The sequence below is a fragment of the Schistocerca cancellata genome, chromosome 9 (assembly GCF_023864275.1).
Source record: "Schistocerca cancellata isolate TAMUIC-IGC-003103 chromosome 9, iqSchCanc2.1, whole genome shotgun sequence".
NCBI lineage: Eukaryota > Metazoa > Arthropoda > Insecta > Orthoptera > Acrididae > Schistocerca > Schistocerca cancellata.
The window spans coordinates 317653954-317679069 of record NC_064634.1 but is presented as its reverse complement, the minus strand read 5'-3'; the positions used below and the strand labels follow the sequence as shown (position 1 = coordinate 317679069).

General features: G+C 44.6%; 1 protein-coding gene across 1 annotated transcript in view; it reads right to left on the bottom strand.

Moving 5' to 3' along the window:
- Positions 1–25116, bottom strand: part of LOC126100633 (fatty acyl-CoA reductase 1) — a 247309-nt gene that overhangs the window by 154872 nt on the left and 67321 nt on the right. The window lies entirely within an intron of this gene.

Here is a 25116-nt window from a genome sequence, read left to right as displayed (position 1 = left end):
CCATTCACGCCTGTCGCGACACCACTGGAGGCGGGCTGCACGATGTTGGGGCGTGAGCGGAAGACGGCCTAACGGTGTGCGGGACCGTAGCCCAGCTTCATGGAGACGGTTGCGAATGGTCCTCGCCGATACCCCAGGAGCAACAGTGTTCCTAATTTGCTGGGAAGTGGCGGTGCGGTCCCCTACGGCACTGCGTAGCATCCTACGGTCTTGGCGTGCATCCGTGCGTCGCTGCGGTCCGGTCCCAGGTCGACAGGCACGTGCACCTTCCGCCGACCACTGGCGACAACATCGATGTACTGTGGAGACCTCACGCCCCATGTGTTGAGCAATTCGGCGGTACGTCCACCCGGCCTCCCGCATGCCCACTATACGCCCTCGCTCAAAGTCCGTCAACTGCACATACGGTTCACGTCCACGCTGTCGCGGCATGCTACCAGTGTTAAAGACTGCGATGGAGCTCCGTATGCCACGGCAAACTGGCTGACACTGACGGCGGCGGTGCACAAATGCTGCGCAGCTAGCGCCATTCGACGGCCAACACCGCGGTTCCTGGTGTGTCCGCTGTGCCGTGCGTGTGATCATTGCTTGTACAGCCCTCTCGCAGTGTCCGGAGCAAGTATGGTGGGTCGGACACACCGGTGTCAATGTGTTCTTTTTTCCATTTCCAGGAGTGTATCTGGGAGACACCTACACTGCTGCCCATTAAAATGGCAGCACAACGGAGGCGACGTGCAACCAACTTCAAATTGGCATCAACAGAACACAATCGGTCGTACGGGAAAGGTGACTGATGTGAAGTAAAATACAAGATTACAATGAAATGAACACCCTTAGCTGCTTACATGCGTTGACATACGTCAACGGGGACAAATGAGTAATGAATATAATGGGTGGGGGCACTATGAATGTAGTGCGGGACAATAAGTTGAGAATGTGGGTTCCGCGGGAGGCGTGCTAGAGATAAATCCCTGCAGTCGCGCTATCCTCTGTGTCCTCGGTGGCTCAGATGGATAGACGCCGGCACGGTAGCTCAGCGTGTTCGGTCAGAGGGTTAGCTGCCCTCTGTAATAAAAATAACTGAGGGAATGGATCAATAACGAACTTCAATGGGCGTCAGGGGACGTCCGCCACCAACAATTGCAACGAACTATACCGAACAAAATAAGATTAAAAAAAAAAAAAAAGAAAGAAAGAGCGTCTGCCATGTAAGCAGCAGATCCCGGGTTCGAGTCCCGGTTGGGGCACACATTTTCATCTGTCCCCGTTGACATATGTCAACGCCTGTAAGCAGCTAGGGGTGTTCATTTCATTGTAATTTCATTCTAACGAGCTGCATGGTCACCGATGATATCTGTTCTTTCGGACATGTTCTTCTGAGCCAGTACATGACTGCAAGCTTTAGAAAAATTGTTCAAAGCAATTCTGATACTCAGTCTTTAAAATTGCCAGCAGTACCATGATCGTAACCTTCTGGATACATAAAATATTATCGAATCGCTTATCTTCATTGCCGCCTTCAGTTTTGAAAATAAGCAAAAGTGGCACAGAAACAAATGAGGCAAATAAGGAGAATGTTCAAGCACCACGATACCTTTTTGGAGCCAAGAAATTGCATGCGATCTTGCTTTTGTGCGCCGGTGCATTGTTGTGCAAAAACCACCATGTTTCTAGATTACGGTATTCCAGTCGATCCCAAACAAACCCCGCACATATACGATTTGAAAGACCCAAGCGGTGATTTCCATTCACATCTGACCTTGTGGAGCGAATTTCTTTTTGGATACTTCCTTTTGAAGCAAAGGAAATAGTGAACAGCCTCTCGATACGGCTTTCTGGCATGCATTCTCTCTCCGGTCTCGGAGATTCTGGACCTTTTAATTCCGAGCTCTGGCGCTTTGTAAATGGCTCGTACTGGAAACACCACGTTTCACGAATTGTTACTATGCAAGACATGAAGTACTGGTCTATACCGACCTAATTTTTCAGTGTTCCATTCGGCAATCGCTTTGATCACTAGTGAATGTGTAGGACACAAAAAGACAACAGATCTTCGTTTTGCCCAAATTTTCAGTTTTAATGTGGTACACGATTGTTTTAGGAATTTCAGTGAGCTCCTCAATTAACCTGGTAGACACACAACCATAATTTCGAAGAATATCAGGTACTTCTTGAACATTTTCTTGAGTCGCACTGTCGATGATGCTTCTGGATCATCTTCGGTTAACAGTTACTTGAGTATAAACACAGCCACCTTTATTAAGGGGCGGCTTGTGTGCTATATGGTTCGATATGCAAATGGTATTTCAGTGCAGCTGCATAAACTAGGTAGGATCAACAGCATTTAATTACATTCTCCAGTCAAGAAAAGTTTAAACAGCGGGTTTCTCATTCAGAAATCACGTTTCAATACTGTTGTATTACGCCTCGAATAAGACGGATAAACATCTACTAGCATCTATCGCAATGACAGTGGCAGTATCGTGACTTATCGATACTGCAATTTATCGTTCCGCAATATTGCTGCTCGCATTGACCGGAATTTAACGACTGCAAGGCGAATATGCAAATGTAAGATTGGCAGTCTCCTCGAAAAATTTAGGAAGCTGTCGTTGTAATTCTTTCTAGGCCACGCTGATTTCTTCAAGTCTCGCGTTTCCTTTAATATCAGTGAGCTTGGGGAACTGGACCATGTTTGTCAGAGTTTTTCCCTTCTACAATGCGATTTTCTTCTTAAGTGCACATCAAATACACATTAAATCAAAAATAAGTTGTTTCTCACCATGCAATGTGTTACTGTGAGCAGTGTGTAGGAAAGTCCACTTAAAATTCGAGAACTAAACCCATTCGGGATGTTCTAATTTTCGTTTCTGAACTATTTCCTTTGTAAATTCAACAAAAGCGAGTTTTAAATCTAAAAAATCGTTAACGATATGCCCCTTGGCTTCACCAACGTATTTTTCATTATATAAAGTCTCCACATACCTCTACAATTCCATCGAAAACTTTTGCAGTTGACAGTGAAATAATGTCTAAAACTTCAGATATGCTATTACCATTCTTTTTAAGATTCAAAAAATGGTTCAAATGGCTCTGAGCACTATGGAACTTAACATATGAGGTCCTCAGTCCCCTAGAACTTAGAACTACTTAAACCTAAAAAAAATGGTTCAAATGGCTCTGAGCACTATGGGACTTAACATCTGTGGTCATCAGTCCCCTAGAACTTAGAACTACTGAAACCTAACTAACCTAAGGACATCACACACATCCATGCCCGAGGCAGGATTCGAACCTGCGACCGTAGCAGTCGCGCGGTTCCGGACTGAGCGCCTAGAACCGCTAGACCACCGCGGCCGGCCAGTTTTAAGGGTTTGTGATGACAGATAGCCAGATAACACGAAAAAATAGCGAAGGGTAAACAGCGCTGACATCGCGATTCCGCCGAAATGAAGAGAGTTGTGCCGACTGAAAAATGCCGCACTATACCGAGTACTTCCGAGAAGAACCGAGCGAACCCGTGACAGGCCGACCCACGGCCGGCAAGCGGCCCACACACCGGGCTCGCGTGAAGTTTGGTACGCCGTGGCCGGCCCTGCTGTAGCCTTTGGTCCCTCTGATGGACGACACCTTAAGACACAGGATGCACACTGCGGTGGGATCCTTGGAGAAGTAAGAACTGTGTAGGCTGGAGCTTATCTGATGACTATCAGACTTCCCCCGACTTTACGACTCGGTCGACCTCGGGTGACGGCTTGCGCATTGCACTTATTCTCTTTACTGCCGCGCAGCTGAATACCTCGACGCAACTATATGGTACAAAGTGTTCTTTGAATGCTGCAACAAGAACGGCAGTTCTCACTTAAGCAGACATTCGTTGACAACTGCGGAAAAAGGACTCCCCCCTCTCACAAAGAACACTTTAATGCCTCTATATATTACATAAAGTGTTCCAATCTGCGTAGCAAGAAGGACTGTTACGAGTTAGAAAAAAAATCCAATAATTACGGAAAAAAGGCTTCCTTCTTTTAACTGGGGAGCGAACTTCCTGAGTTCTTGTTCTTCGCTGTTTAGAAGTTCGAAACTTTCGTCAAATTACCCTTCCAATGGTTCTGAGCACTATGGGACTTAACTGCTGTGGTCATCAGTCCCCCAGAACTTAGAACTACTTAAACCTAACTAACCTAAGGACATCACACAACACCCAGTCATCACGAGGCAGAGAAAATCCCTGACCCCGCCGGGAATCGAACCCGGGAACCCGGGCGCGGGAAGCGAGAACGCTACCGCACGACCACGAGCTGCTGACAATTACCCTTCCTAAACAGTCTTCCGAAATGCCTTCACAAAAGAAGACTACGTAAATATTCCAGAATTCGAATCGAGAACAGTTACCAACGTGAGTAACGAAGAAGTAAATATCCTCGGAGTAGTGAAGCAACTCAAATCACTTAATAAAAGCAAGTCTTCTGGTCCACACTGTATACCAATTAGGTTCCTTTCGGAGTATGCTGTGCATTAGCTCCATACTTAACAATCATATATAACCGTTTGCTCGACGAAAGATCCGTAACCAAAGACTCGAAAGCTGCACAGGTCACACCAATATTCAAGAAAGGTAGTAGGAGTAATCCACTAAATTACACGCCCATATCGCTAACGTCGATATGCAGCAGGATTTTAGAATATAATTTGGGTTCGAACATTGTGAATTTCCTCGAAGGAAACGGTCTATTGATACACAGTCAACATGGGTTTAGAAAACATCGTTCCTCTGAAACCCAACTAGCTCTTTATTCACATGAAGTGCTGAGTGCTATTGACAAGGGATTTCAGATCGATTCCGTATTCCTGGATTTCCGAAAGGCTTTTGACAGTGTATCACACAAGCGGCTCGTAGTAAAATCGCGTGCTGATAGAATATCGTCTGAGTTATGTGACTGGATTTGTGATTTCCTGTCAGAGAGGTCACAGTAAGTAGTAATTGACGGAAAGTCATCGAGTAAAACAGAAGTGATTTCTGGCGTTCCCCAAGGCAGTGTTATTGGCCCTTTGCTGTTTCTTATCTATATAAACGATTTGGGAGACAATCCGAGCAGCCGTCTTCGGTTGTTTACTGATGACCCTGACGTTTATCGACTAATAAAGCCATCAGAAGATCAAAACAAACTGCAAAACGATTCAGAAAATATATGAGAGTGGTGCGAAAAGTTTTAGTTGACCCTAAATAACGAAAAGTGTGAGGTCATGCACATGAGTGCTAAAAGAACTCGTTAAACTTGGGTTACACGATAAATAAGTCTAATCTAAAAGCCGTAAATTTGACTAAATACCTAGGTATTACAATTACGAACAACTTAAGTTGGAAAGAACACACAGAAAATGTTGTGGGGAAGGCAAACAAAAGGCTGCGTTGTATTGTCAGGACACTTAGAAAATGTAACAGACCTACTAAGGAGACTGCCTACACTACGCTTGTCCGTCCTCTTTTAGAATACTGCTGCAAGGTGTGGGATCCTTACCAGATAGGACTGACGGAGTTCATCGAAAAAGTTCAAAGAAAGGCAGCAAGTTTTATATTATCGCGAAATATGTGTGGGAGTGTCACAGAAATGAACAGGATTTGGGCTGGAAATCATTAAAAGAAAGGCGTTTGTCGTTGCGACGGAATCTTCTGACGAAATTCCAATCACCAACTTTCTCCTCCGATTGCGAAAATATTTTCTTGGCACCGTCCTACATAGGGCGGAACGAGCACCACGATAAAATAAGGGAAATCAGAGCTCGTACGGAAAGATGTAGGTGTTCATTCTTTCCGCTCGCTATACGAGATTGGAATAAAAGAGAATTGTGAAGGTGGTTCGATGAACCCTCTGCCAGGCACTTAAATGTGATTTGCAGAGTATCCATGTAGATGTAAATGTACCACTATTTCATCAGTTAACGTAAAGTGAGAGGGAAAGTCATTTTCTCCAGCTGTTGGCGAACGGTGTATGCTCAGTCCTGGACACTTAGGTGCTTATCTATTGGTTATCCAGACACCTAATTGAGGTTTCTTCAAAGGAATGGTGTCCTGATAGACAAGCGTTGCGTTATGATTGCTAACACTTTACGGAGGAGGTCCTGGAATAAAGTTAAACATAGGAGAAAGCTGATTAGCCATTGGGGCAGGCGCCTCCTTCGTCGACTTGAGATCAAAAGAGTGTTATTCCAGTCATTGGCGAGTGGGTTGGAGAGCGTTAAATCGTTGTCGCAGAACTTGCTGCTATTGTTATGTGACTGAATGCGATACGAAGTACATAGATAACAAATTATCAGCGCCAGATTCGCGGTGACCGTTGCTCATTCTTCCACTCCGTCATGACGAGATCGCTTGTAGCAGGTCTATTTTTGTGCAGAATATGGAAAGAGGCAATAAAGGGTTTTCGGTGATGTATGAACAGTCATTGTTCCCCGGCAAATAGTTCAGCTGCCGATCATCTGTCTCTGGACCGTCCTTTCGTCTGGCTCCGTCTCCTACAACAGGTGTTTCGCTGGCCACAAATGAATCAACTAAACAATAGAGGGAGAACCAGGAAACTACAAATCAGTGGAAGTCAGTAGACTCTGATAATGAAACCGTACAGTATATTCAGAAATTAACGCACAAGTACGAGGTAACCCTGTCACAACGTCTTCCTTTACACCCTCTTGGCGAGTAATTGATTTGCTGTAGGACAAGCTAGAAGTTACAAATGAACTCTAAGATAAAAGAAAAACTTTGGCCGCCGCTGGATGAACGTGTGACGCTACAGCGCAATTTCAGCTCGCAGGTGGCAAAGATAGTAAACAGGGGACATGCCGTTACCAGGTCATAAAGTTTTACCGAATTTCCTTTCGTGTACTCTGTTGGAAAGTAACTATGTCTCGCAGACAGACGCGTGAACGCAGATGTCAGCATTTGAAAGAGGACGTGTAGCTGGGTTGAAATGTGCTGATTGGAGTAATTGGCAAATAGCTCGACGTTTGAATAGAGGCGAAGCCACGATTTTGGCAGGAATGAATGAACCGTGATCGATCTAGAAAGACGACGGAATATGAGGACCAAGCAATGGTCAGAGAGGCAGTCAGAGCCCCGGATTTATTGTTATCATCGATCTCTAGTGCGCCGGCCGTTGTGGCCGAGCGGTTCTAGGCGCTCCAGTCTGGAACCGCGCGACCACTACGGTCGCAGGTTCGAATCCCGCCTCAGGCATGGATGTGTGTGATGTCCTTAGGTTAGTTAGGTTTAAGTGGTTCTAAGTTCTAGGGGACTGATGATCTCAGATGTTAAGTCCCATAGTGATTAGAGCCACTTGAACCATTTGAGCCCATCTGTAGTGCAACTGGTGCTTCAGTGACCACAGGGACCATTAACATGCGACTCAAGAAAGGGAAGTGCGCTCACGCTGCCCCTTGCGCTGACTACCATCGACCTCTGTATACCAACAATCCCCTATGCAGTGGTTTCAGATACATTCGGCATGGAATACCATTGGATGGGGTAGGACTGTCTCCAGTGACGAGTCTAGCTTCGAACGGCTCCCCTATGACCAGCCATGACTTGTCTGGATGGGCCCCGGACAGCAATTGGATGTCAAACTAACGGTCCCCTGTCGTACGGCCCAACAGCCAGCAGTGACGCTCTGGGCCGCCAGTTTATTTCATTGCAGGACTCCTTAGGTTGTCATCCGCGGCACATTTACAGCACAGCAGTACATCGACGATAATCTACGCTTCGTTTCGTTGCCCTTCATGGAAAACTATCCTGGGCTGACATTTGAGCAAGATAATGTCCACCCGCACACAATGAGAGTTTCTACTGCTTGGCTTCGTGCTTGCCAAACCCTACCTTGGCCAGCAAGGTCGCCGGATCTCTCCACAACTCCCAACGTTTAGAGCTTTATGGGTAGGGCCCTTCAACCAGCTCGACATTCCGTCGATCCAACGCCTCAATTGGGCAGAATTCAGGAGGACAGCCAATAACTGTATCAATCAATACCAATCAGAATAACTGCTTGTATAAGGACCAGAGGTGAACCAATTTGTGAAGCTCTTTGTCTTGAATATATCTTCCAAGTTCTACGAGGGCTGGAACTTAAATAGTGGCAGCTATTTATTCACAACCGACACAAAAGAGTTACATGTTTGCACCTATTACTGTCCTTCAAAGGCCGGACGAAGTGGCCGAGCGGTTCTAGGCGCTACAGTCTGGAACCACGTGACCGCTACGGTCGCAGTTCTTAGGTTAGCTAGGTTTAAGTAGTTCTAAGTTCTAGGGGACTGATGACCACAGAAGTTAAGTCCCATAGTGCTCAGAGCCATTTGAACCATTTTGTCTTTCAAAGTAGTCACCAGCGTTGTGTCGAACCCGTTGCCAGCGATGTGGGAGGCATAGTATACCGTCAGCAGAGCCTGTTGTGTTGATGGTGCAAATGGAGCGGTGTACTGCCTGTCGAATCTCTGGAATCGTTCTGAAGCGAATGCCACAAAGTGGTTCCTTCATCTTCAGAATCAAATCAAAGTCTCTAGGACTTAAGTCCGGGGAGTATTGTGGATGGTGCAGTACTTACCAGCCACAACGATCGAACAGAGCAGCTACAGCTTGCGCTGTATACGCCCACGCATTGTCGTGCAAAATTATGGGTGGTTTGCGCAGAAAGTGGAGCCTCTTCTTTCTCAAAGCTGGTCGCAGTTGATGCTCCAAAAACGAACAGTAAGACTGTGCATTGATGGTCTGCCGTGGAGGAACGTAATGCGTTAGGATAACACCATCACAGTTTTACACGAGAATGACCATAACTTTCTCCATACTGGGGCTCTGACGCACTTTCGGCTTTCGCGGCGACCCCTAATGACGCCATTAGTTGGATTGGCGTTTCAGTTTTGGCTCTTACGATGTGGCTCATATCTCATCCAGTGTTACGATACGGCGTAAGAAAGTCTCTCATTCGCCCTCATAGCGCTCCAACTGCGTCTGAGCAGCGTCGTAACGCATTCATTTCTGCATTTCCGTCAAGTCATGCGGAACCCATCGTGACGCAATTTTTCGCATGCCCAGGCGTTCCTTCAGGATGCGAAGCACAGTCGTATGTGCTAATCTGGTTTCGTGGACGAGCTCACGAATCGTATGGCGTCGATCACTGTCCACTAACGCCGCAACTGCATACACTTCTTCAGAGACGCTAGGACGACTTGCCCGATGCAGTTTGCCGACCTTCGTTGAAGGCTTGTACCCAACGTGCCACTGATCTGTACGGCAATGCCGATTCCCCGCACGCCTCTTGAAGACCTTGATGGCACTGTTGTGCTGTACGACCTGTGGCACATTCAACCTTGATCCGACTCCGTTGTTCTGTTTCGAAAACATAGTGACATCGTTGCGTTAGACCGCTCGCTCACAAGTTACAGTGTTTCCCACGATGATTGTGTGCACGCCGGTGACGTTGGACGAGCGAGTCCATTTATTCGGAGGTAAAGTATGTATGTCAACAACTTGTGCTATCAGCAACAATAGTAGATTCCATTGCACAGTGTCTCCACAGCATTGTTGGCAATATTTAAGTTCCAACATACGTATAAATAGTTACACTATCAGAAAAATGTCCAGTCCCTAAAGAGAGTGCAGAGAGTGGAACACAATAATGAAAGAATGGGTAAGGGATTCTACCACAGAAAACAGGGATTGGACGGTAAAGCTTACCACACTATGACATGTGTGTGGATTTGCAATGCCGGTAACTCGCGGTACAGGTTTCGCGATTGCACGGTCGCAACCTCCGTAATCGTGGCGCGCTTCTTAACGCAAATCATGACGGACAGTTCGGATATGGCTAAACACCATGCTGCTCCCAAAGTGATGGATTTCAACACTTGCAATTAAACGGCGGTAACTTCCACGCTATGACTCTCGCGATGCACTGTACACTCGTTCAGGAACTGCAGATGAATAGGTCTGCTACTTGTAACTTCGGATCTTCTCAATGTCCCCTACCAGCCCTATCCGGTAAGATTCCAGTCTGACGAGCGATATTCAAGTAATGGTAGAACGATATTCTGTAAGCTATTTCCTGTGTGGGTGAACGACATTCCCTGAGGATTCTTGCGATGAATCTCAGTCTGCCATTTACCTTACCTGCAATTAGTTGTATGTGGTTATTCCACTACAAATCACTCCATAATATTACTCGTTGATTTTTATGGATGTGACTTCTTCCAGTGATTATTCTGCAGTCGTGTACTCCATACTTTCTTACTAATATTATAAATGCGAAAGTAACAGTGTCATGTGATCACTGCTAAACCGCTGAACCAGATTTCGATGAAATTTGGTTTGGAGAGGAAGAACACAGGCTACTTTAGGAACTGGGGAATGGTACATATTTTTTATATCAGTGAACATAAACCATATTTAAAAAAAAATATCAAATTTGTTGCATAGTATACACGTTGTATAATATAGAGGGTGGAGAAAAAATGTGTCACGCCATTTTAACCCTGGATAGCTGATGCCAGTAGGAACCAAAATTACTAATGTTGTGTAGGTCGGCAACCCAGAATTTTTAAACTACGGAAACTTGGCGCCACGTGCTCCGATTGGTCGCGGGATTGCCCTGTTGCCGGATGCTCTGGACAACGCATGAGCGAGAATGCTTTGCCTGCTGGAGATCGCGATGTATCCAAGGAAGGACGTTTGTATGTGCGAACCGACAACCATAGCTCTGCCTATAAACCCACAAACGGCAACAGAGCACTCCGACGGCCAATCGAAGCGCGTGGCGCGTAGTTTCCGCAGTTTAAAAATAGTGCGTTCTCGAACTAGTAATTTTCGTTCCTAATGGCATCAGCTATCCAGGGTTAAAATTTTGTGCACAGTTTTTCTCCACCCTGTATAGCTACATCAATATCACAACGCTTAGCCATGTGCTCCTGCCTACGACCGACAGCACACACCGATCGGCAGCGAATGCTGCGTCATTGTGCGTTACGCAGACATGTGAGGGCAACTGATGTTATTGAATGTCCCATACCTTACTTACTCACCATCGTTTACATAACCTAATTAGTGAAATGAGAGCACAGTAACGGGCAACAGGTAGTCATACCATGATGCGGGGTCTTTCTGGCTATTATATGCAATAAGTTACATTTGTTTATTTTGAGGATCATCTGCTAATCCCTGCACCAAGCCTAGCATTTCGCTATAATTCTCTAGCAATGCGACTTCCATATTTACAACAGCCTTATCTGCGAATGGAATGGCTTAGACGAGCTTTAGGCCTTACCCAGCAAGTTATTTATATATGTATTTCTCTTCATGCTACGCTCTGTTTGATAGTGAAACGTCCCCTTTGAACAATTATACATGACTGTGCTTAAACTGACATACAATATTTTTTAGCGCAACGCAATCTGACTTTAAGAAATCCCTACAAAGGAATGGGCCTGACTAACATTAACCTATACCTTTCACAAATAACTTACCTCACAAAAATCTTCGTTACTCGAACTACTGAAATACAGCGAGCGCCACTACTACCAGCTAAATAAAAGATTCAAACTACAGAAGGCACTAACTACTGATAGGCATAGTTAGCAAATGAAAGATTTTAATAGAGAACAAACAATGTATTTACCTTAATAGTCATCAAAAGTCATAATATATACAGCAGTTCAAGACATCCATTTTTACAAATTTCAAAACTCCGCCATTTCTCCCCCCACATCCACCACTGCTGGCGGCTCACCTCCAACTGCGCAACGCTACGCGCTGTTCACATCCAGCTGCCCAACACTACAATGGCCGACAACAATGCAAACTAGCCACAGACTGCACACAGCACAGCCAGTGATTTTCATACAAAGCGCTACGTAACGTTGCCAATAAGAAAACCTAAACAGCCTATTTACAATAGGAACTCTTCAATGTAATCACTAAGCTGAGCTGATATTCTATACGCTGGTCTTTTGTTCATATAAATGACGGTAAGGTAGTGTGTTGAACATGTTCTGGAAGTCAAGAAACAGATTAATTTTGGGAGCCGCCATCTGCTGCCTTCTGGGATCCTTGCATGAACAGAGCAATCTGGGTTTCAAAAGATTATTGTTTAAGTAATCCATGTTGATTTCCAGATGGAGATTGCCAGTCTCCAGAACGGCCATAATACGCGAGCATAAAACGTGTACCAAAATTTATCAATAGATTGATGTCAGAGATATAGGACTGTAGTTGTGCACATCTTCTTGTAAAGGAGGATAAACAGTGCATATTAGACTTGTTTCGTACTCTTCTTTATTCCAGCGACGGATATTAGCTGGAATCTGGGACCCGAAGCAAGATGGTCAACTTGACCTCGGCGAGCAACACTTTTTAGAACGGTGGACACGTCATCGCGACGGTATACGAGTATTTCCTTTCATTTGTTGCGTTTACCCAAAAGTGAATATCAGTTCAGTCTAGCCATATTTTGCAGAAGAGATGCGCCGTTTACGTAAGGACTGATGCGCCTAAGTGGACTGCATGGGAAAGGTTAACGAGTTGCCGCTGACTCGTGACAAATGAAGAGCTCGCCCCTGGTCTCCACTGTGCCAGTGGAGAGACCGGTGCGCGCCTGGGACGTTACTCAGGATGGCTTTCCTGGTCGACGAGGCTTTTGCGCTCATTTTCGCTCGTCACGCACCGAAGACGGCGCGTTTCACACCGCCTCCGTGGCGGCACCAACTGAACTCGTGCGACTCGTAATAATCTCTACACAATTCAGGGCTGCGTGATGGTAAACCGAGGAGAATGAAAAGGATCCGCGGCGGTTGCGTACTTTAAGACCACTACAGCTCAATTAAGAAGAATGTCTACATTCAACTGCTTGGGAAGTGTTAGTACATTACGCGTGAAATTCAGATGGTAAACCCAAAGAGAAAATAGTCCGTCTTTGCTTGGGAAAGACAGATCTTTGGTAAGCCAAACGGCATTGCTAAAGGAACTTAGCGGTACTCTTTTAGTAAACGTGAAGACTGGTGAAACCATATTGCATAAGCCTTCATAAACACGAGATACAGTTGATACAGTGACGCAACAGTGAAGAAAGGGGCGTTCTACAAGTTTAGTCTCGACGTGAGACACAGCTTTCTCGTCACAAAAATTGGCGAGCACAGCACGTCTTTGGCCAAAATACTCTACCTGATAAAAAAGTGGTGCGCCAGATGGGGAAGAGGAAACGAAGTGAAACTTCAAGGGTTGATGGGGTATGTGATGTTATTTCAGTGGTTACGAAATCGAGTCAAATTTACAAAGAACTGATGAGTATGCTGTTGCACATTCTCTGGCCTGGATGCATGCAATGATGCTGTTGTGACGGTCGTCATAAAGCCATTGTATCCTGTCCTGAGCCAAGCTGGCCCACAACTGTTGACACTGGTTGACCCGTGTTCTATCGGGGCAAAATACGGCAATCTTGCTGGCTACAAGGAGACCTCTACATCACGCTGACAGCTATTAGAGACACTTGCCGCAAGTGGAGGAACATTGTCCTGTTGCAAAATGGTTCCAGGGTAGCAATGAGGATGCAAAATGTCCTCGACGCCCCATTGGGCCTCCACAGTTCCGTCAATCACTTCCAACCCTGGCCTGGACTCTTATCCGGTGGCTCCCCACACTACGACGCCAGGAGTAATAACATTTCGCCTCTCCAAAGCACTGGAAGAATGGGAATTCTCTGGTCGCTGCCATACTCGCCGTCGATGATCGTCGTGGGCAGTGTAGACCTGTGATCCATCGCTGAACAGAATGCACCTCTATTCACTGACTTTCCATGCTTCCTGCTCCCGGCAACGCGTCAAAAGCAGATGTTGTATTGTATTGTATTGTATGTTAACGTTGGCCCTAGAAATGACGGAGAGGCTCCGTCCCAGCCGCAGCCGCAGTGGTCCACAACCCTACGAGGACTACCGCGCCGGCCGGGGTGGCCCGAGCGGTTCTAGGCGCTTTAGTCTGGAACCGGGCGACCGCTACGGTCACAGGTTCGAATCCTGCCTCGGGCATGGATGTGTGTGATGTCCTTAGGTTAGTTAGGTTTAAGTAGTTCTAAGTTCTCGGGGACAGATGACCTCAGATGTTAAGTCCCATAGTGCTCAGAGCCATTTGAGCCATTTTTTTGACTACCACAGTCCACTTCACCCCACCGTCGCCCGACATCGAACCGCTCTTTCAGGGTTATTGTGCCTTCGGCCGCCGGTGGATTCCCCCCCCCCCCTCCCCACACACACACACACACACACCGGGAACGTCTCACGTCTCACACAAGACGAGTGTAACCCCTATGTTTCTATGTTTGCGTGGTAGAGTAATTGTGGTGCACGCGTATGTGGAGAACTTGTTTGCGCAGCAGTCGCCGACTTAGTGTAGGTGATGCGGAATAAGGGTGTGATAGTATGGCAACGAACTATCGTTAAGTTTCACATGGAACTAGGAAAATTTTCAACTGAAATCTATCTTTTACTAAAAGAAGTGTATGGCGAAGACTGTTTATCGGGTACGCGAGGTTTTGAGTGGTTCAAGCGTTGCAAGGCAGCTGAGAAGACTTAGAAGATGACTCACGCCCTGGATTTTCTTCAACATAAAAAACGGATGAAAACAGCGGAAAAGTCAGTAATCTGACTAGATGTGACCGCCGGTTGAGTACTCCATCGATTGCTGAAACTCTAGGAATTGATAAAGAATGCGTAAGACAAAATTTACATAAACAATCCAACACGAGGAAAGTGTATGCGAAACTAGCCCCGAAAATTATGACTATTGAAGAGGAACAAGCTCGTGAAAATGTTTGGCACTTTGAGTACCACTGAAAATGATCCAGATATCTTAGAAGAGTGGTAACTTGTAACGGAACTTAAGTTTTTCACTCATGATTCAGAAAATAAGTACCAACCCATGCTCCAGAAAGGGCCAACTTCACAGAGAGCGAAAAAAGCACGAATGAGTAAATCAAGATTTAGAGCGAAGATGATAGTTTTTTATTATATTCATGGAATTGTTTATGCTCACTGGGTTCCTGAAAGTCAAACTATTAAACAACATTACTGTCTCGAGATTTCTGCTCAACTCCGTGAGGAAATAGGGAAAAAAGACCCAAATTGCGGAAGAACAAGTCATGAATTCTACATTACGACGGATGAACCGGCTCCTACCACATTGTCTGCTGAGAGGTTGTTAGCGAAGTACAGCAACCCAGTGTAGGATGATATGATTTTAATCTGTTTTCCAAAGTCAAATCTACATTAAAAAGCCGGCCGGAGTGGCCGAGCGGTTCTAGGCGCTTTAGTCTGGAACCGCGCGACCGCTACGGTCGCAGGTTCGAATCCTGCCTCGGGCATGGATGTGTGTGATGTTCTTAGGTTAGTTAGGTTTGACTAGTTCTAAGTTCTAGGGGACTAATGACCTCAGCTGTTAAGTCCCATAGTGCTCAGAGCCATTTGAACCATTTCTACATTAAAAGTAACGCGATTTCATTCCGTTGAAGCAGTGGAAGGTAAAGCGGCACGTGTCATCAAGGAGCTCACAGAGGAAGACTTCCAACACTGTTTCCATCAATGGAAAACTCTCATGGGGCGTTGTAGGGATAGAAGAGGAGAGTATACTGAGGGTGACAGTAAATAAATATGTATGTTTTTTAAATAAAATGTTTTACCGTGATAGTCCCCATATTTTATAGCCACACCTCATATCTTCATTGTGAGTAGGCTGCTGAACACTCCCGCCTTCCAAGATAACAACAGTCTTGTTCACAGGGCCACATACATATGTTCGCAGGTTGACAACCACTCAGGCGCCCTATGGTACCTTGACTGCCTCGTTAAATCATCCGATCTCAATCAGAGAGAAAATGTTTGGGACTGATCGGGTAAGTAGGTATTTGCTGTGGATTTTATAGGCACATGTATATGTGCGTTACCTGTCTGCAAAATGAGCTGGATAACATAGGCTACAGCCGGCCGTAGTGGCCGAGCGGTTAAAGGCGTTACAGTCTGGAACCGCACGACCGCTACGGTTGCAGGTTCGAATCCTGCCTCGGGCATGGATGTGTGTGATGTCCTTAGGTTAGTTAGGTTTAAGTAGTTCTAAGTTCTAGGGGACTTATGACCACAGCAGTTGAGTCCCATAGTGCTCAGAGCCACATAGGCTACATGTAGCAGTGGTTATAAATAAACCTGGTCTGTCAACAAACTTTCACTGTTTGGGAAAGTTGGTGTCCGGTACGGATTTTATAGGCACCTACTTACATGTGGGTTGCGCTTATTCAAAGTGAGCCAGATAACATAGGCTACGTGTAGCAGTGATTATAAATAATGCAGGTCTGTCAAAATATGGAGTCTGCTTGGGAAAGTCGGTGTTTGCTATTGATGTTGTGGGTATCTACTTACTTGTGCGTTGCGCATATTCTTAATAAGCCACGTTATACACTACTGGCCATTAAAATTGCTACACCAAGAAGAAATGCAGATGACAAACGGATATTCATTAGACAAATATATTGCACCAGAACTTACATGTGATTACATTTTCACGCAATTTGGGTGCATAGATCCTGAGAAATCAGTACCCAGAACAACCACCTCTGGCCGTAATAACGGCCTTGATACGCCTCGGCATTGAGTCAAACAGAGCTTGGATGGCGTGTACAGGTACAGCTGCGCATGCAGCTTCAACACGATACCACAATTCATCAAGAGTAGTGACTGGCGTATTGTGACGAGCCAGTTGCTCGGCCACCATTGACCAGACGTTTCCAGTTGGTGTGAGATCTGGAGAATGTCTTGGCCAGGGCAGCAGTCGAACATTTTCTGTATCCAGAGAGGCACGTACGGGACCTGCAACATGCGGTTGTTCATTACAATTTGTGCTGAAATGTATGGTTTCGCAGGGGTCTAATGAAGGGTAGAGCCACGGGTCGTAACATCTCTGAAATGTAACGTCCACTGTTCAAAGTGCCGTCAATGCAAACAAGAGGTGACCGAGACGTGTAACCAATGGCACCCCATACCATCACGCCGGGTGATACGCCAGTATGGCGATGACGAATACACGCTTCCAATGTGCGTTCACCGCGATGTCGCCAAACACGAATGCGACCATCATGATGCTGTAAACAGAACCTGGATTCATCCGAAAAAAATGACGTTTTGCCATTCGTGCACCCAGGTTCATCGTTGAGTACACCATCGCAGGCGCTCCTGTCTGTGATGCAGCATCTAGGGTAACCGCAGCCATGGTCTCCGAGCTGATAGTCCATGCTGCTGCAAACGTCGTCCAACTGTTCGTGCAGATGGTTGTTATCTTGCAAACGTCCCCATCTGTTGACTCAGGGATCGAGACGTGGCTGCACGATCCGTTACATACATGCGGATAAGATGCCTGTCATCTCGACTGCTAGTGATACGAGGCCGTTGGGATCGAGCACGGCGTTCCATATTACCCTCCTTAACCCACTGATTCCATATTCTGCTAACACTCATTGGATCTCGACCAACGCGAGCAGCAATGTCACGATACGATAAACCGCATCACAACAACGTTTCACCAGGCAACGCCGATCAACTGTTGTTTGTGTACGAGAAATCGGTTGTAAACTTTCCCCATGTCAGCACGTTGTAGGTGTCGCCACCGGCGCCAACCTTGTGTGAATGCTCTGAAAAGGTGATCATTTGCATATCACAGCATCTTCTTCCTGTCGGTTAAATTTCGCGTCTGCAGCACGTCATCTTCGTGGTGTAGCAATTTTAATGGCCAGTGGTGTATATGCTATGTTTAGCAGCGATTATAAATAATCCGGGGCTGTCAACAAACGTTTCGTATGAAGTCTATGCAGCAGTACGTGGCGTGATTTGTGTGGCGCAGCGCACAGCAGTGAGAGTGCGTGGACTCTAAAGCAGTGTCATCGTCAGGCGATGGGAGGTAATTTCAGTGGCTTCTGCCGAAACCTGTCTGCGGTGACAAAGATCTTCTCTTGAAGCGTGTTCTCATGAAGTTTTCAAATCTTCTTGTTTTGTCACACCGCACAACTACTTCGTAGTTCTGCAGTTTGCGGGGGTAGGAAGGTGAGATGATCGATTATTCTGTCGCATCGACCGTGACGGAACGGTTAGCTGCGCAGCCTAGGGCGGCGGCAACGCCCATTAAGTTTGCCGTTTGTGAAGTAAATCGCGTTGCCTTGCAATGGATTTTTTTGTGCTGCTGTCTACCTTATCAAATTACATGAAAATACTTCCGTGTCTTCTCGCGGTTGCCGCGAAGTTTGCACAAATTGTAATACAGTAGTGTGTATCAGCGTGCACGACCAGGACTGCGATAATAACGAGTATTAACATGCAGACGCGCCTTACATCACTGAAACACCGGGTCGACCGTGTCAGAGACCTTGGCTGCTTCACAAGGCGAGCGGGAACGGCGTCCGTCAGCCGATGAACCTCTTTGCTAGTATTCTGAAAACACGGCTTCCAGGGCTTCGTCGGTCAGAGTCAAGGTAGCGTTTTCATTCATACTTCAATTGAGTGAAGGCTTTTGTTGTTGATGTGATGTCCGGTTGGTGGCAGAATATTTCTGTATCCTATAGTTTCGATAAAAGCTCAAAGAACTTTCATATAGTACTAGCTGAAAAAGACCCGTTTCGGTTCGTCTTTTTCTCCATTTGTATTCTGCATTAGAAAACAAATGTAATTAATAATCTCATTTGCATGGCATCTACCTTATTAAAAGTACAGTGTTATAAACTACATCCAGTGTTCTGATTTCGGTTGTAAAGACGAGTAAGTTGTGTGCTTCTCCATCACGCGAACACGCTACGTATAATTTTGTTCATATGTTTGTCCACGGCCTCCAAGAATTCTGTGAAAGAAAACGTTGTCTGTAGAATTTCCCTTTATTTATTGTGCGATTGGCCAATTTCGACCCTTTAACTCATTTTCCATCTCCTACAAAAATACATGAATATGGATGACTATTACATTAAAATATAGACACTGTGGAATCTCATCAACTATAACTGTAATTATGTATGCGTTCCACAATATGAATGTCGTGTTCGTGTGGTTTATGCGTAAGATAAATGGTTATTTGCTTCTTGTACAACGTTTTCAATCTCAGATTGCAGTGCAGATGTATTATTCCACGTATGAATGAACATATGGAATGTTTTTTGTTTTGTTTGTTTGTTTGTATGCCACTATAAGGAGGGAATATAGGACATTGCTTATGAGTAAGTAAGTAAGACTGCCTTTGTGAAATGTAAACACAGTGGTAGTTACGGTTAATGATATTCCACAGTGTGTGTATTTTAATGTAATATTCGTTATGTTCATGTGCTTTTTTAGGTGCTGGAAAACGACTTAAGAGACGAAATTGGCCAGTCGCACAACGATTAAAGGATAACAATACAGACTAATATGGACAATATTTTATTTCACTTGTACGACCGAGGAACACGATCTTTTCAAGTTCACTCAGCAACATTGGGACACTGGGTTGTTTACGCTTGTGCTTTATTGGTAGTGATAGTGATGCTAGTCTTACCCGAAATTCTAGCCTTTTACGGCTGAATGGTAAGTTAGTTGAAGTAAGTGGAATTTGTGGTATGATTACTGACTTGACTTTTTCTTTTCCGATTAATATTTCCGCTTCTATGATGTTATTTACAAAGCTTCTTTGCGAGAATATACAGGAGACAGTGAGCGAAATTAGGAACTCTGTTGCCAAAATTTACGCTTTCGTCTTGATTCATCACTGTATGAATAGATTTATATGTTTCTTTCTTACACTGCTATCGTATATTGTATTCACTATTTGTTTCTTGAAGTATATCATTGTTATTGTTGAAACTGTTCACCTATACAACTATTCTTTATTTACGTAGTTTCTCTCCGTAAGCGGGTACACCATTTAGATGAGTTCTTCGTCTGTCTTTGCTAGCTGCCAACTCATCGGTTAACACAACTTTGCCTGAGTTGGGCTCGATGCGATATGTGCCGTTTCCATGTCCTTTTCTAGAACATTCGAAAATATTCATTATCTTTCAAAATTCATTAAAATTCAATAATATTAGTTAACATTCGATAATAAACGCAATAGTTCGACAACATTATAGAACAATCTCGACATTTTTACACATGATGCTCTGATGATCACTACCATGTGACGGGGTCCACATCAGTCACATCTCCGCAACCAGAACAGTTACCACCACATAACAACAAAAACCACCTTTTATGCTACAAGAGAAGTACCACATACGTTAAACTATAATAGAAAAGAAATAACTCTTTAATGGTCAGAGCAACCTGGTAACTGACATACCACACACTTTTTAAATTAATAATCACATAGTGTAATATTAAATATAGACATATGATCCCGCCATTATCTATGAGACCAATTTAATGTCCAACCCTTCTTCTTCCTAACTTCACATCCCCACTACCAGCTTCCAGCTTCTCCCCGATGCCTTCCAAAATAATTACTGTTGCCCTCTCCCAAAATTATAACACACTCATGGCCTCCTTCCCCCCCCCCCCCCTCACTTCACTCACAAATATCTCTACGATGTCAACTGTTTACGAAATTTTGTAAAAATGAAGTGCTGAAAAAAGCAAATTTGGCAGATAAAAATCCGGGTTCGTAAAATCGGAAAGATTTAGAAACGTGAAACGAAGTGTTTTTTGATTTGAACCTCCACTAACAACAAGAGGAACAGCAATGGACTTCATAAAATGTGAAAAAGAGGTAAAAACACCGTAAAAAAAGTACGCCAAATTTATAAGGAAAAACTGTTTTTAATATCTAAGTAGCAAAACGTAGAAACAGAAGATAACAACTGAAAATCCTCTGTAAATAACAGCGGAACGCGCCTGGTAGGGAACACTTTTAAACTGCATTAAGCTTAACTCGTGCTGGCTCAGGGCGAAGACGCACGTTCTTCTTGGACAAGTGTCTAAGGCAGTCGCATCTCAGGATGTTTCGCGTGACGTTTTAGCTCACGAATTTCCTGAAGCTGACTCTCTCTGAAATTGTGGGGTATAATTAGGCGGCAATTAACTCTAGGGACGATGCGAATTATACGGGAGGAGTCGGAAATTGCGGTCGTCGTGCTAAGCTACAAATTAATGATGTTTTCGCACGCGTAAGTCTTTTAAGATGCACTGATGAAATTCTCAGGTAATACTAATGTGTCTGTCAGGCATTACTTAATCATATCTTTTTCTCGGAATAGTGTGATTGTAGTAGTTTCCGCTACCCCTCCGAATAGCAGTACGTGTTAAAGCCCTGCTACCGGAACGAGGATCTGCGCTGGGCCCCGACTCGGCTGATTCCGCTGAATCAGGTCGGTGTGCCGGCCAACCTGGATGTGGTTTTTAGGCTGTTTACCACGGCCCGCTACGTGAATATCGGGCTGGTATCCAAGATCTGCCTGAGTTGCACCATTTGGAAAAATTTCGTACACTTTTACATGAGTAACTTGACACACAGATAGCTGTGGCACACACGTTCCGCCCCAGAGGTTCACAGGATTGTGACAGGAAGGGCATTCGGTCACACCTTAAACTAACCATGCCACAACTGTTCATAGCCATGCCGATCCTACGCCGATGCGGGACAAAGGCACGAGAAAAATAAGAAGTGTGAGTTCACTAGTTTTCCGGCGACTGCAGTGAGCAAGAAGCTGACTACTTGTAGAGTTTTGATGGAGTGTCGTGAACTTTTTGTTTCAGCCGTTCGGAAAGTATGCCAGGAAGACTATTAAACGTTTGTACACTGCAGTCTCACTGTTCTAAGAAACTGAACAAATCTGAATGATAAATTTGTTTTCGATTGGCGTCAACATCAAAGGTTTATCAAAGCATATGCACGGTCGCACGGTTGCACTAAGAGTCAGCCAGTTAATTGCTGCAGGTAGAAGAGATGTGCAAACAGAATGAGGTAGAGGCCTAATCCTCAAAATAAAGAAGTTAATATTGTCAGTTAAATAGCATATTGCCAGCCTTAGTGATCATTTATGGTTAACTTAAACAGTGAATCATAAACTGTCACCAAGACTGACAATATATTATCACATTGACATTGACATTGACCTTGCAAGATACAATATTAACTTCTTTATTTCAAGGCTTAAGCCTTTATCTCATTCCGTTTTCACATCCCATCTACCTGCAGGTTTGCAAGCTAATGCTAATTTCCACTTTCGCGTGTTGCCTAGCCTCTGCATTCTGGCCACGTAATGCGGAAATTACTTGTTCTACTTTCTGTTGGGTTTAATTCCAACTTCAGCCACTCTTTCGCTTGAAATGCGGTTTGTTTTTGCGTAACCTGTTGTTCGTGTCAAAACATTAATTTTTGCGTCTAATGTGTTACCTAAAGCTATTTTTTTTGTTGTTAAACAGAATTATCTCCCATGATGAAGAAGTTGTGGAAGATAAATGATTTTATAAAATGTTAACCATTTTTTTAACGTGCTGCGTGTGACGCCGCATATACTTCCAGAAGTGACAAGTTTTACACAAGGCATTTATTACTATTTACGCTTGTCTCATATTTCAAAGTAGTACAGGATGATACTTTTTCGCTACTCATACTATGTATTATGATTCTATTTCGGATAAGATCTTTGTTTCATACAGTCATCACTTTAGTCTTTGTTTTAGAGATCTCATCAGATTGTTTATACAGACGATTCGAGTAGTGAAGTACATGTTGAAGTCTTCTTTCCTTTTCTTTGTTTTTTGTAAATAATACATTTCAGCAATCAGTCGTCCTTTGGAATTTTTATTGGCACATCTAGATTTCAGCTAGAAACTAGCCATCCTCAATGCACTATCATTTTTGGTCAATGCATGTAATGCCTGTTGGTCGGACTTTGCCCACAGTTCATTGAATACTCAATGATCTTGTAAACAAACTGAGTGATTTGCAAGCTAGATAGAGCCGACGTGACGAAGGCTTAAAACCGTCTCCCATGGGATGAGGCAATTAACATTGACGTGGGCACGGAAGGGACATCTTAAGAGAGCTAGAGCGGGTGGCACACAATACGAGCTGATTAACGTGATTTGCGCTCACAGCGCTTTACTGCTGCTGTAGTCGGTTTTGTTTGGCTTGCAAACCACACAGTTTCTTTATGGAAATGGATGCACATAAAATAGCTGCGTTAACACTGTTAGCGATTGGCGAAGAAGAGTGGAGAGAACCGTGAAGAATATTCTAGGCACGTCAATGGTTCGATCAGCGGATTGCTCCTTGAGAAACATTACATAATGTTGTAGAACTACTTGAAGAAGTTATTCGTTAACTCAATTGCATTTTTATCCCATTTCTAGCTGACTATAGTTAAGGGATAATGTCTAATGTTAGTTTGTGCGTCCATAATATCCATATTCTCGGTTTTGCATAGACTATCAACACACTGAAATAACGCACTTTATCACATGTATTTCAAGATCGAGATTCGTTTCGTAATTTCATTCATATGGAACAGGAGATTTATTTCGAAGCTACTCATCATCAATGAAAAAGATGTTTACCGGCAAGATACAAACGTGAGCCAGTCTATAAACCTAGAGATAGGTATATATATTTTACAGAAAGTTTCATTATAGGAAAAACTACCACCGTGTAACTTGTGTTTACTTAGTGACACTGACTGGCAGTCATCTTAAGAGTTGTGTCCAGTGGGGAAACATTCCAGTCATTGGCTTACGCAACAAGAAGTGGAGCAAAATGGAAACGAACGTATGGCATCGTTGGCCGGGAGGCCCCATACGGGGAAGTTCGGCCGCCCGGTTCTAGTCTAATTTTAGTCGACGCCACATTGAGCGACTTGCGCACTGGCTGTGGGGATGAAATGATGGTGAGGACAACACAACACCCAGTCCCAGAGCGGAGAAAATCTCCAACCCGGCCGGGAATCGAACCCGGGTCCGCTTGCATGGGAGGCGAGCACGTTATCACCCAGCTAAGCAGGCGGACATTGGAGCAAATTTATTATTTATAATAAATAACATCGGGTTTTGAGACACTAATTCTATTAAATTAATTAAAAAGGCCCATAAGGTGAAAAAATGAGGAGGAGGTGGATGGGGACCTCATATTCTTCTTTAAATAACTCAGAGTTCACGACGCTATCAACTGCGCTACAATTTCGACGTAACAACTCCTCCTCAGTATACGGGATACACTGTTTAAAGACGTTATCTGTAAATGTCAAAAATGTTTCAAATGGCACTAAGCACTATGGGACTTAACATCTGAGGTCATCAGTGCCCTAGACTTAGAACTACTTAAACCTAACTAACCTAAGGACATCACACACATCCATGCCCGAGGCAGGATTCGAACCTGCGACCGTAGCAGCAGCGTGGTTCCGGACTGAAGCGCCTAGAACCGCTCGGCAACAGCGGCCGGCTGTAAATGTCATTATTTGATATTTAATATGCAAATTGTACCAGAAAGACGTGTTTTTTTAGATCATCATTGCGCCATTGCATTGAAGCGACAGAGCTACGTAACACACAAGTTGTAACACTGAGAACGTCAACTGCAGGAAGCCGTTACATACCGATATGTAGCTTCCTGTCATTCTGTTATAACAAATAGTAGCTAAATCGACTCGTTTTCGAGAGATCCTTAATCTGCTAACGCACTGAAACAGCTTACATTCCTACCACATACTCTATGAGAAAGACAACCCACCAAATGCGATATTTGACGCCGTGCAACATGGCGGCTCCTCTGTTCCGCGTGTGACGTAAAACGATGTCGTATGTAGAAGACGAGATACTGGCAGAAGTAAAGCTGTGAGAACCGGGCGTGAGTCGTGCTTCGGTAGCTCAGATGGTAGAGCACTTGCCCGCGAAAGGCAAAGGTTCCGAGTTCGAGTCTCGGTCGGGCACACAGTTTTAATCTGCCAGGAAGTTTCGATGTCGTATGTCATTGGCCACGTTTCGCTCCACGAGGCAAAGGTCTAACATGCCATGTTGTTTATTTCGCGCTCTGTAGTGTAATGGAAAGCGAATTCCATGCTATGACGTCGCCAGCTCCTCGTCCACGTGCGTTTTTACGCC